The 10878-nt window shown below is 39.6% G+C and overlaps 1 protein-coding gene across 1 annotated transcript in view; it reads left to right on the plus strand.

Moving 5' to 3' along the window:
* PTPN14 (protein tyrosine phosphatase, non-receptor type 14) overlaps positions 1-10878 on the plus strand; it is a 117999-nt gene continuing 107121 nt past the window's right edge. Inside the window, exon 1 of the mRNA XM_009279580.1 lies at positions 1-18. The gene's annotated coding sequence lies outside the window, so the exon portion shown is untranslated. The remainder of the gene's footprint in view (positions 19-10878) is intronic.

Raw genomic sequence — 10878 nt, forward strand, 5'->3', positions numbered from 1 at the left:
CGGGCGGCCGCCGAGCAGGTAAGGAGGCGCCGCCGCCGCCGAGTTTGCTCGAGTTTGGGCTCGGGCGCGTCCCCGCGCCTATCAGCCACCCGCGCTGACTTTGAAACAGTCCGAGTTGTGCCTTTTGCTCTGTGTGCGCGAGAGGCGATATTTGCGTAAGGCTCGTTATGCCTTCCAGTGTGCAATTGCAGCTCAGCCGCGTAGACGCTGCTGTTTGTAAATTACGAAAATAGCTAAGCTTGGGTTACAAATGCCAGTCGGTGACCTGCGATAAACAAGCCTCGGACAGTCCGTCCAGCCTGTGAATTTAATCTGCTAGGCGCCCAGATACCGTGGCATTTGTATAATCAAGAGGTGTTTGTAAATGGCTAGGAACGGGCAGGGCTCTCTGCCGGGCTGCTCGTATTTACACCGCGGCATGCCTGTGTTTGTCTTCCCCCCGCCCAGGGGTTTACCTTGTTCTTTGTTAGTTACAGTCAAGCCTAAACCGGCCGTTCGTCTTCAGCAAATATGTAACGCCGAGTTATGCAGAAAAGATCGCAGCGAGGCAGGGAAGAATGACATCTGCTCTCGTTTCGGAGGTGGCAAAGTCAATGGATTTTTAAGATCTCAAACTAGCTCGCTTCACTGGAGTGTGTTTGGGACAAGCGTTACATAATGTACGTGTGGTATGTGGATATACTGTGTGCTGGAGCTTCCCTGTCGAGAACGTTTTATCTCTGACTTGCGTAAAATAATCGTACGTTTCCATTATAAGCAACTCTTCGGCTGTTGGTAACTTTAACAAGGTGGGAACAAACCGTGACCGGTGACGGCTCAGTTTCAATATGTTGTTGCCCAAAAAGTTTTCTGGGATTTTTGGCATGTGGCCTGAAACCATAGCTGAAAGAAATACTTTTACCAGAAGCCAGTTCTTTTCTCTTTAAACTCTATGCAGATAATCGCTACTGGGTTTGGTTATTCTGAAAGCACTGTTATATGCTGAAGTTCTTTAGAGTTTGGAAAAATATACACATAAAATGGCTCCCCCCAAATCACAAGTCACCACCTGCCAACCTCCATATTAAGAGAGAAGGTAGTCAGGTCTTTTTGGGGACAGATGTGAGGGGAGGCAGTCTCAGGAGGGACTGCTCTCTGGTTATCCAGCTGAGAATGTCCTATCAAATATGAGTGACAAAATACAGATTATACAGCTTTTGCTCTTGCCCTCTGGGGGGTCTGTAGCTGACATCTAGTACTTGTTACATGGTGTAAAATAAAGCGTGTGTTGATATTATAGTAATGCAAATAAGCTTTAGGCCCCGTTCTGTTATTGGCAATACTTTCTTGAACTTTTTTTGGTTTCTTTAGGAGGCTGTGCCAGAGTTGCTTACAGGCAGAGGGCACTTGTGTGTATCTAATGGGTCATGATACAACAGTTGGGAGCTTTGCAAACGTACGGTTTGAAGCACAGCCCATCAGCTAAAAGATAGTCCCCAAAATCTGTGACAGAGCTTGTGGCCATCAGTTCCACCACTGCATTTGCGTGCGAGAAGCTTGAAAGCGTAACCGGCTCGCTGCAACCTCGGAGGATCTAGTGGTGCAGATCAAGGCCAGAGCGAGAACTGCAGGACTGATCTCAGTACTGAGCAAATTGAGCTTTTGTATGTACATTATACTTACAGTTTTAAACGTGCCTTTTAAATGTTTCTGTAGTAGTAGCAGAAGTCGCTTTGGTGCAGTGTTGTTCACGAGGGTTAATTAGCAATCAACGTTAATACTAATCACTGACTTTTCTCCTGGTCATTCTTGTCCAGCAGAAGCCCGTGAGTCAGTTATCGTAACTTAGGTATGGAATGGCTTTCTATGAAATACATCTGCTTTTGTACACTTAGCAAACTGTCTTGGCCGCCAGCAGCTCCTCCAATCTTGGAGAAAGTATTTAATATTAAAAAAAAAAAAAAGAGTTCTCTACATACTTCTGGTAACTCTATGGTTTCCTTTTTCTATGTTTGTTTTGTACCACTACAGCCAAAGGGGCTGCTCTTCATTCTGTTTCTCTTCGTATCCGGTGAGGCTGTGTTTGATTAAATGTTACTGAAGTAGCTCATTTTAATCTGGATTTAAGTTTAGCATAGATGTATGCAGTGTGAAAAGTGTACTTGAATGCCAGCTCCTCAGCTGGAAGCAAGTCCTTCTCTGTTGCAAGGGTTAGTCAGCTGAGGGGGTTTTATAAACTGCTGGTAGTATACGGAGGTAAAAAGTTTTCAGCAGGCAGTGCCGCTCAGTAGTGTATGGGTCCTAGTCCTGCAAAGACCCACCCATGTGCTTAAATTCGCATTCATGAAGAGTGCTTTTGAAACCATGGAATTTCTTTTATATACATAATAATAAACATGTATACAAGTCTTTGCAGGAGCCAGGCTATAATACTTGGTATGCAATATATTTGTGCATGTGTATCCAGCTCAATTACAAGAAGATTTCAATAAAGGCTTAATTTTTATGCTGAGCAGATGCCATAAAAGTCTTTTTATGTCTAAGTCAATCAAGAAGTGCAGCCTGCCTTGGCCTATTATACTTTGTGGAGTTCCACTAGAACAGCTCCTGATCTGTGAAAACAAACCATTACCCTGTAGATGTTCCTCCTGCTAGGAGTATGCCTGTGCACAAGATTCTCCGAAATGTTATGTGAAAAGGTCTGGTTCCATTTTTGAAATCTACTGATTCTCTATTCAGAGACTCTGAAAGCTGCTGACTCCACCTCTTAGATTGTTTTAAAAAAAATATTAAAAAATAAAAATTAAAGACTAGATCCTAAAGGAACTGAGGTAGACCTGAGCTGAAGTCCAAGATCATGATAAAAGTATGATTTTGGTTCCACTGTCTAACCCCATCCTCCTGCGCCTAGTACAGGAGACCTCAAAACTCAGTGGGCACTCATAGCTTCCTCTGGTTGCGCTGGATCCGGTCCGTGTCCAGAGTGAGTGTAGGCTGTCCTACACAGGTGCCCATCTTCTGCTTAAGGCCTTCTGGTTTGCTGTGCGCTTGGAGCTGAAGAGGTGGTCTATGAGGAGACATCTCACACGCTCCGAAGGAATGTGGAAATAGCCCTGGGAGCAGGAACTGCAGTCCATGACTCTTCCCCTTTCCTCTTTCCTCTGGGCTGTAGGAGGGAGTGAGGAGAACTCTGGAGTGTGAAAGGATCAATGAGTCAAATGTCCAAGTGTCCAAAAGCTGACATTTAGGTGCTTTACCAGGTTACAGGGATTTTGTTGACTTGGTCTTCATCTCTTTTGTGAAATAGTGTGATTTAGAGGTAGTAACACTACGTCTTTATTTTTCGCTTAGGTGCTTTACCAGGTTACGGGGATTTTGTTGACTTGGTCTTCATTTCTTTTGTGAAATAGTGTGATTTCGAGGTAGTAACACTACGTCTTTATTTTTCGGTTGTGTGCATTGTTGGGATGGTTATTTTCTTTTTTCCTGTCTCTTGACAGTACTTGGCTTGACTATCCGGTCTTTGGGTATAGTTGGTTTTTTTGGTTTTTGTTTTGTTTTTTTAACTGTAAAGCTACCTGACAAAATGGAGGGTATGATTGAAATGTTTGGATAGTTTTGTAATGATAAGCAACCAGAACACAAAATTGGAGCTTGCTGAAAATTTTTAAGCTAAAAGATATAACAAGGTACAGCTTATCTTAAATATATGAGGAATCAAAATTGCTATTGACATTATTTTTTAGATGAAAATCAAATTTGGCTTTCCTTGTTAAATGCGTACATACTATCCTTTTCTTCTGCTTGCACCTCTTCTGTTTAAATAAACCTTTAGGTAATTTTAATCTGTTTATTCACAGTTGATGCTTTGGTAGGCAAGAAACCTTAGTATTGGTTTTACTGATTCCTTTAAGATAGCACAACTGAGCTTTTTTTCTTTTGATTTAATGAGAATGTTTTTCACTAGCTAAATCTGTTGGGTTTTACTTGTTAACGTATAATGTAATATACTTTTAAAGCAAACTTACTAAATTCAAGGATGACTTCATGTGAAGGTTTGAAGGATTAGGAGCATTTTAATTTCATTGTCTTCAACTTTCAATGTCCTTGAATGATATAATGAAATTTGGCCCAGTGTTAGTGAATTGGCAAGATTAGACTGTGGTCAAATAAAGGTAATATAACTGTGCAAATGCAGTGCCTTGCCGTCTGGACGATGTTGATTGGTCTTTTTGGCTTTAGATGCAGAGGAAGGTAAAGGAGGCTTTAAGATTGCTCTTTAAAGTGTTTCTCAAGGTCAGCAAATCAATGCTAAAAGTGCCATCTGGAATTAAGGACACAAGACTATGATGCAGCACAAAGCATGTAAAAGGAATGTGCATATTTGTTTTACAATGTATTTCCCCCCATCATTGCTGCCCTAATAAGCAGTTGTACATATTATAGTCAACTATACAGGAGCGACTTCTGAAAATACCTAAGGGACTATAAATTTAGCACTAATTAACCATAAATTGAGGTAACATTAAGAAGGATTTCTAACCAAAGGATTTTTCTTGAGGGAGTCAGATATGTGACATGTTGGATGGGTGATGGTCCTGGGAAGAAGAGAACACCGACCTACAGCCCCCGTCTGATGTCCTGTAGACGTTGTGACAGTCTTGTGTTCTGCTCACTTGAAGAGTTTAGATACCGAGTTTTTCTTAAAACCAAGCAAGTCTTTTGGAAACAGCCACTCTCCCTTCTAGTTCTCAAAGTGTACTTTTTCTTATGACTAAGAATATTTTTTTTTTTGTCAGTAACAATGTAAATCTTAAATTACCATGTGATGTAGAAACAACTCTGAAAAGAGGGTGGTGAATGTGTATGTTGGTGATCTAATAAACTAGATGAATGATGGTGTGCCAAAACTTGCTAATGATGCAAAAGTATTTGGATTAGGCAAGATTGAAGAAGACTGAGAAATTGTAAAGGGAATCCAAGAAAGCTGGGTAAAAGGGAAGCATAGCAGATGATGTTGATAAATTCAAGAATATGCACATTGGAGGGAATAATTCATGTTACTGGATTGTAAATTAACTATATTTACTAAGGGGAGGAAGATTTCAACAATGTTTTATTTGAACTTGTGCACCTCCTTAATGCTTGGCAGAAAAAAATGCCAGTGTCATTGTGCAATGCTGTGTTAATAACACAAAGGACATTATTAAACTGGTGCTCAAATTCACCTGGGATAATCAATTTGTGATCTCCTATCAAAGAAGAGAGATTGGAAGATATTCTATGAAGTTGAACTGAAAATATTAGTGTAGCTTTGTTTCAAGGAGGTCAGTTAGAGGAGGTAGGATATATATGTGCAAAATAATGTTTGGCCATTAATAAATAATAATTCTGTTACCCTTTGATACAATGACTAGTTATAGGGAGTAGTTTGAAAGGCGATGTATATAATACCCCTAAATCACCATTTTTTTAAAAAATACAAGTAATTGTAATACTTACCGCCAAAGGAGAGCATATAAACCAAGAGCCTAGTAGGGTGAAAAAGAAAAGTGAACTATTCCTAGGGACAGGAGAAACAGTCACAGCTACAGTGGAAGGGATGTTAACTGTGATGCTGTAGGGCATAAACCAACAGTATCTGACAGGGATTAAGAAATTTACCTTAGGGCACATCATGCTGTTAGTGTCTGATGTGATATTTCATATGTTTTCTTCTGGAGGACATAGGGTAAGCTGCTATTAGAAACAGGATATCGGTCTGATGATTTGACCCACTATAGCAATTTAATTCCTGTATTGTACTGGGATTGATGATGGCTTTAATTAAATATTAATGCAGGTGGAATTGAAAGATGTCTTTTTTATGTATGTTCAGGCTTCATAGAAAGTATATGTTGGACTTTAACTCTTTAACACAATAAAGTTGGATGGTTTAATTTATTGAGGTGTGCTCTGCTGTGGCCTGGGCTGGCGTAGAGATGAACAGAAACGATGGTTAGGCTTCATTTAAAAGGCAGTTAGCATTGGTATCTATTAATTGATTTGGTTATCATGATCAATGATTTCTAGTATGTGCTTTAACGGACAAGGAAAATTTTGTAATTTGTGTAGTTAATACAAATATTTTTGAATTCTGTAACAGAATGATAGTTGTGTGTCTGACTGTGACAAATAGGTGGACTGGTTCCTGGAGGTAACTAGATCTTCTGAAACTTAGAGGGTCTTTCAAAGAAAATATTGTCAAAGCAATAGTGTACCAAAACCATGGAATTCTTGCACATCTATAGACTGTAAATGTTAATCTGTTGCAGAAAAGGAAGTGGGGAAAAAATTGATTTAGTAGCAGGCACCATGACTGATCTGATAATCAATACCTCATGTTAACAGATTAGTGTATGTAGGGTATAACACAGTTAGGCTTTGCCTGTAGAAGTTTCAGAAAACTATACTATAACCCAAAGTATAAAAAGCAAAGTCTTTTGTAACTTTTAGGTGGTCTGACCAACCAGAATGGGCTGTCTTACAGGCTGCCTGGCAGCTATCTACAAAATAAAATGTTGGACTGGTTTTCTGACTTCCCCGTTGAAAAGGCTGAAGCTATTTTGAAGGTAGCCTTGCACTGCTTTTCTGAACTCGGAAAATAACGTTAATGGGAAGGCCCGCATTTGTGAAGATGCATAAAAGTAATGCCCTCTTTTGGGACTCCATCCTTTGAACATTGGGCTCGTTCAAAGCATAGCTACTCGAAGGACACTGGGTAGGGCCTTAGCCCAGGAGAAGCTGGCTGTGTAGGAGAAGCACGAGGTTACCAGTAGTTGTTTTAACTTGTGTTTGTGCAATTCTTTCTTGTTTTACAACTGAGAAAATAGTTTGCATTCCTCAGGTTTTTTAGATTAGCTCTTATCATGGAACTCCCTCTTTTGAGAGGAGGCATTCACTACCTTGTAGATAAAATGCCTTTAGCTTTTTATTGATGATGATAATTAAGCTAGGTTTTTGGACAAGCCTGGGCAAAAATCAGGGGACTTTGCAAATCAGAGATTCAACTAACAGAAGCCAGATCCCATTTTTGATATCTACCGCTACATGCCCTTTTCATTTCGACCCCTTCCCTCAGCGCTTTCATTTGCTCTTTCAATGCAAAACTGTATCCTGTTGGTAGTGGAAACCCTGCATTTTCTGAATATGTGATATGCAGTGCTTATCTCAGCTGCTTTAAAAGTGAGACAATGTGTAAAGGAATTTCTACACAAACTTTGTCCCTGTTGTTTACCAGGACAGAGGGAGAGGAGAGGGAAGAGCAATATATCCAGTGGCTTTATTCACCTTGTGCTGGGGTGGAGTAAAACTTCTGATGCCTTCAGTGGGAGCAGGCCTTGAAAGTCCTACCCCAACTATAGAAAAGAGAGATTTCTGAGAAAATCTGACGTTTCCCTTAAGAGCTTTCTGAAATGCTCAATGTGAACAGACCTGCCTCAGGAGGAAGAATCATGATGAGCTTTGGGGATGATGGGAATTTATTTCAAAGGTCCTGGAAAACAGGCATCTGAAATGATGTAATTTTTTTTTTTCTTGGTTGGCATGCTTTAAGAGCTACTGAGTAGGATCAGTGTCTATTTACATTCTTCATAGTGTTGTGAAGATTCAGTCTGTTTAGGAAAATGCTTTGGTCAGCTTACCAGATAAAGAAGTTGGCTGCTAACTTAAACTAATTTAAGGGGATGGCTGATGCAGTCTTTTGCTGGTAGACAGAAATATTAACAGAGATTCAGAGCTCTGGTAGGTTCAGAAGGGAGGGTGGACAGGACAAGTTTCTGCTTGTGAACAAAAACAACTCACGTAGACATATTTGAGTAAAGGTCCTGGGATTCCTTGCACCTTTGGCAAGACTGTGTTGTGGGAATCTGTGATAGCAGAGGAAGCTAAATCACAGTATTGATATTTATGTGCTGTTGCTTCCCGCTTTGTTGTAGTTCTTTCTGAGAAGAGAGAAAGGCAATGACAGGGTTTTCTTGAAAGTTTGCTTCCATGTGTCCATGTTCCTTTTGGTAGCTTGGTGCCCCAAAATGCATTTGTGCATAGCTGGAAATCTTGTTCATAAAATAGAACTAAAATATTTGCAGGAGAGCATTACTGAGGCAGGTTAGCATTTAGCATCAAAAACATTAAGTATGCTCTTTGCTAGTAGATTTCACTTCCAATCTTTTTTTATTAACTTTCTTTCTGACAAGCTCAAAATAAAAGCTGCCATTTAAAGATCAAAGTTATTTTTGCTTGTTACATATTTTAGGGCTTTTGGTACACAGTTTAATGTTTCATACTATATGTTATGTAGAGAAAAGTGTTTAAATAGAATGCTGCATATGGAGAGTTAGATTTCATTTAATAATTAATGTTTTTTAATTCCTTTCTGCGTTGCAGAATGTGCTGGGTGCTTTACAAATAGCAAAAGATATAATACGTGTCTTGAATTACAATCTAAGGAAGAGGAGAAGAAATGGTTTGGTGCAATAGGGAAATGGTGTGTTGTGGAGGGCTGGCATGTATCTGAGGATTTTGGTTTCTTTGGTCATAGCCTGCCCTCCTCTACAACTGGTTCATTTCTCAGAAGTTTTTCTGGTTTCTGTATTTAATTGGTGAATTGTCATAAACATGTGCATTTAAATATGCAAATTCAGGAAGGCACATTTCCTGCAAATTTACAGTTCAGTACTTAAGAGACAGTTGTTCCGGAAGGGAATTACTGATACCACCTCAGGATCTGACCTTACGAAGTGATGAGCGTTTCCCTGGACCTGGAATGGAGGGAGGCACATTCAAGGAGAATACAGCAGCTTGGATTATGAGATCTTCTTTACTTGTGATATGTTAGTTTTGCTCTAGCTCTTCTTTTTGTTCTTTGTTGCTGGTGTAGTAACCTAAAACAGTTGCTCACAGAACAGCTCTGAGCTTTTGTAGTATACATTTGCATGTAACTCTTCACTGCTGAAAGGGTAAATGATTAATGTGGGTAGGATGTGCTTTCAAAAAACATTAAACCTTGCCTAATGATGGCCCGGTTGTTTCTTCTGATATACAAATGGGTTTATCCAGAGAGACTGATATAGTCTTACAGTTTTCCTAGAACCTGACTTAGGTATGAAGACTGTCACCCATGCACTAATTATTCTGTCGAAACATCTGACAAGGGGTGGGTACACATGGGAGACAATTAGTCATTTTGTTCTATTAGTCAGTAATGTCAACGTCTGTTGATGTTATATAAGGTTTCTTTCCTACTTTTGTATTTTCAGCTTGCGTTACAATAGAAGTTTGTTAACATGTAGCTTAACTTTCGTGTTAGCTTTATGTGTTCAGTGTCCTTGACAAGTACCACTAACTCTCTGCATACAGCTGTGAAATTTGGACTTCCTTTCCTCGCCCCAGAGCAATACACTGACATAGTCGTGAGTGGCAGGACTGTGAGCTTGCAATAATACAGTAACTTCCACGCAAGTAAATCTGTTAAATGAATGGGGTATTCAGCTAACTTCAGAAAACACTGTCCACTGTTAAATACCACTTAGTTTTGCTTTCTCTGTTCTTCTTAGTAGTGTGGATTTATAATGTAATTTATTTTTTACTTGGGATGGAATCAGAGCAAATGCATTTCTCAGTCTCTTCATGTTTTATGTTGCAATCAGAGCGACAGAGGATATGACAATGACAGGGAAGGATATCCGCAATTATTCCGATATTTTCTTAGGGTGGAAAAACGGACTTGTGTATGTTTATCTTAAAAAGGCTTTTCGCCGTAGCCTGAGAGAGCTGTGGCCGCAGTTGGGAAAGCAGAACGTGTTAGTTTTGTTGAGTGCCTTTTACAAAAGTTAAAATATGGCAATGAAAATAAAATAACATTTAAAACTTACATGTTGAAAAAGACCCTTTGGTAATACAGTGAATAAAATAATTTTATAAGATTAAGGTAGGATCTAGTTTGTCTATCAGGACAAACTTCCCAGTAGTGAGCTCTATGGTTTATTGTATTAATCTCTCAGGAATAGTAGCTCTGTTGTGGGGACCATGTTAAAGTAACACTAGACAGTCCACTAGAGCATTCAGTGAAGGGTCTAAGTCTCCATCAGAAAAACGGACAAGGTTCTGGCTTTGTAATCAGATAGGTCTCTTTCTTCGTAGTGGTTTGAAATAAAAAAATATTTTCTAAATTAAAAACGTGATATTAGCTCCAGTAATTGTTATTTTTCCGCAGCTCTATTAAGGATGTAGATGTGCTGGGTTACTGAACTTGGAAAAAAGTTGGGGTGGTTTTTTTTGTTGTTGTTGTTTTTTTTTTTTTTGGCTTGGGCGTTTAATGCACATTTTTTAGCAAAGAATCTGGTAAAACAGTAGTATGAAAACAATCCAAAGATCTTTAAGTAAATAGTTTTGGCAATATAGTGTCTTGGGGCCTTCATAAACAAAGTGATCTCCTTTGCAATATTTCATACCTTTGTACCTGTACTTTGATACGTGCTTCATTTGCTTTATTCTGAGGCATTTGACAGGCCATATATTCATTCACCCATGTATATTCCTGCCCCAGCTATGGCTGTCTTGAGGCGTGATGTCCAAGCTAGTTTCACACTAGCTACACTGGGTGCTTTGTATGCCAGGTTTCGTACGCCAGGTTTCATCAGATATCATTAGACCAGCTGCTCTCCACAACATGCTTTAAGCAAGGTGCTAAATTCGTCTCATGGAGAACCAGTGTGGATAGGAGCTGCTTGCATGGTGACTTAAATGTAGATTTCCTCCACTGCTGTCTTGGTGAAGTTATTTTACTGGCATGTGTGGTGAACTTTGTGTACAGGGGTGTTGTGGTTGAACATGGCAGGCAGCTAAACACCCCACAGCCAT

The sequence above is a fragment of the Aptenodytes forsteri genome, unplaced genomic scaffold (assembly GCF_000699145.1).
Source record: "Aptenodytes forsteri isolate BGI_AS27 unplaced genomic scaffold, ASM69914v1 Scaffold195, whole genome shotgun sequence".
Classification (NCBI taxonomy): domain Eukaryota; kingdom Metazoa; phylum Chordata; class Aves; order Sphenisciformes; family Spheniscidae; genus Aptenodytes; species Aptenodytes forsteri.